This window comes from Lutra lutra, chromosome 16 (assembly GCF_902655055.1).
Source record: "Lutra lutra chromosome 16, mLutLut1.2, whole genome shotgun sequence".
Classification (NCBI taxonomy): Eukaryota; Metazoa; Chordata; class Mammalia; order Carnivora; family Mustelidae; genus Lutra; species Lutra lutra.
Window position 1 is genome coordinate 54,914,030 of NC_062293.1, and position 2,936 is coordinate 54,916,965.

Consider the following 2,936-nt stretch of genomic DNA (forward strand, 5'->3'; position numbering starts at 1 on the left):
TGAGTTCCAGCTTCAGAGCATTGTGGTCTGAAAATATGCAGGGAATGATCCCAATCTTTTGATACCGGTTGAGACTTGATTTAGCACCAAGAATGTGATCTATTCTGGAGAATGTTCCATGTGCACTAGAGAAGAATGTGTATTCTGTTGCTTTGGGATGAAATGTTCTGAATATATCTGTGATGTCCATCTGGTCCAGTGTGTCATTTAAGGCCTTGATTTCCTTGTTGATCTTTTGCTTGGATGATCTGTCCATTTCAGTGAGGGGAGTGTTAAAATCCCCTACTATTATTGTATTCTTGTCGATGTGTTTCTTTGATTTTGTTATTAATTGGTTTATAGAGTTGGCTGCTCCCACGTTAGGGGCATAGATATTTAAAATTGTTAGATCTTCTTGTTGGACAGTTCCTTTGAGTATGATATAGTGTCCTTCCTCATCTCTTATTATAGTCTTTGGCTTAAAATCTAATTGATCTGATATAAGGATTGCCACTCCTGCTTTCTTCTGATGTCCATTAGCATGGTAAATTCTTTTCCACCCCCTCACTTTAAACCTGGAGGTGTCTTCGGGTTTAAGATGAGTTTCTTGTAGGCAACATATAGATGGGTTTTGTTCTTTTATCCATTCTGATACCCTGTGTCTTTTGATTGGGGCATTTAGCCCATTAACATTCAGGGTAAGTATTGAGAGATATGAATTTAGTGCCATTGTATTGCCTGTAAGGTGACTGTTATTGTATATTGTCTCTGTTTCTTTCTGATCTACTACTTTGAGGGTCTCTCTTTGCTTAGAGGACCCCTTTCAATATTTCCTGTAGAGCTGGTTTGGTGTTTGCAAATTCTTTCAGTTTTTGTTTATCCTGGAAGCTTTTAATCTCTCCTTCTATTTTCAATGATAGCCTAGCTGGATATAGTATTCTTGGCTGCATGTTCTTCTCATTTAGTACTCTGAATATATCATGCCAGCTCTTTCTGGCCTGCCAGGTCTCTGTGGATAAGTCTGCTGCCAATCTAATATTTTTACCATTGTACGTTACAGACTTCTTTTCCCTGGCTGCTTTCAGGATCTTTTCTTTGTCACTAAGACTTGTCAATTTCACTATTAGGTGACGGGGTGTGGACCTATTCTTATTGATTTTGAGGGGGGTTCTCTGAACCTCTTGAATTTTGATGCTTGTTCCCTTTGCCATATTGGGGAAATTCTCTCCAATAATTCTCTCCAATATACCTTCTGCTCCCCTCTCTGTTTCCTCTTCTTCTGGAATCCCAATTATTCTAATGTTGTTTCGTCTTATGGTGTCACTTATCTCTCGAATTCTCCCCTCGTGGTCCAGTAGCTGTTTGTCCCTCTTTTGCTCAGCTTCTTTATTCTCTGTCATTTGGTCTTCTATATCGCTAATTCTTTCTTCTGCCTCATTTATCCTAGCAGTGAGAGCCTCCATTTTTGATTGCACCTCATTAATAGCTTTTTTGATTTCAACTTGGTTAGATTTTAGTTCTTTTATTTCTCCAGAAAGGGCTTTTATATCTCCCGAGAGGGTTGCTTTAATATCTTCCATGCCTTTTTCAAGCCCGGCTAGAACCTTGAGAATCATCATTCTGAACTCTATATCTGACATATTACCAATGTCTGTATTGATTAGGTCCCTAGGCTTTGGTACTGCCTCTTGTTCTTTTTTTTGTTGTGAATTTTTCCGCCTTGTCATTTTGTCCAGATAAGAGTTTATGAAGGAGCAAGTAAAATACTAAAAGGGTGGCAACAACCCCAGGAAAATATGCTTTAGCCAAATCAGAAGAGATCCCAAATTGTGAGGGGGGAGAAAGGGGATAAAAAGGGGTTCAAAAAGAAAAAAAAAAAAAGAAACTATTTAAAAAAAGAAAGCCGATAAAGAAAAAATATAAAAAGAGGAAAAAATATATATATATATATTAGATAAACTATTTAAAAAACGTTAAAAAAGAAAACGGTAAAAGTTAAAAAAATTAGCAGAAGAAGAGAAAAAGAAAAAAAAATTGAAAAAGAAAAAAAAATTAAATTAACTGCAAGGCTAAATAATCATGGGGAGAAAGCCATGAGTTCCGTGCTTTGCTTTCTTCTCCTCTGGAATTCCGCCACTCTCCTTGGTATTGAAACTGCACTCCTCGGTAGGTGAACTTGGTCCTGGCTGGGTTTCCCGTTGATCTTCTGGGGGAGGGGCCTGTTGTAGTGATTCTCAAGCGTCTTTGCCCCAGGCGGAGTTGCACCGCCCTTACCCGGGGGCCGCGCTGAGTAATCCGCTCGGGTTTGCTTTCAGTAGCTTTTGTTCCCTGAGCGCTTTCCGTAGAGTTCCAGAGGACGGGAATGAAGATGGCGGCCGAGAGCCCGGGGCCCCACTCCTCAGTGCGCCCTCAGAGAACAGCACCCAATGACTCCCGTCACCCTGGCCTCCAGCCTCGCTCCAAGCTGACCGAGCCTGCGACCGGTTCAAGGCAACCCCGAGCTGAGAGTCACTCCTCGGCTCTGTCTCTGTAGCTGGCTTCCCCGTTCTAATACCGGTAAGCTCTGCGACACTCAGACACCCCCGATCCTTCTGCGACCCTGCGGGACCTGAGGCCGCGCTGACCCCGCCTGGGCCTTACCCCAGTTAAGCCTCTGGAGCGATGTCCCTCAGCAGAACAGACTTTCAAAAGTCCTGATTTTGCTCCGTTGCTCCGCCGCTCGCCGGGAGCCGGCCCCTCCCCCCGCGGTCTATCTTCCCGTCGCTTTGGATTCACTTTTCCGCCAGTCCTACCTTTCAGATAGTGGTTGATTTTCTGTTTCTAGAATTGCTGTTCTTCTTCTCTTCAATCTCCCGTTGGATTTGTAGGTGTCTGCAATCTTTAGATAAGCTATTTAGCTGATCTCCTGCTACCCGAAGTAGTCTCAGCCTGCTACTTCTCCGCCATCTTGACTCCTC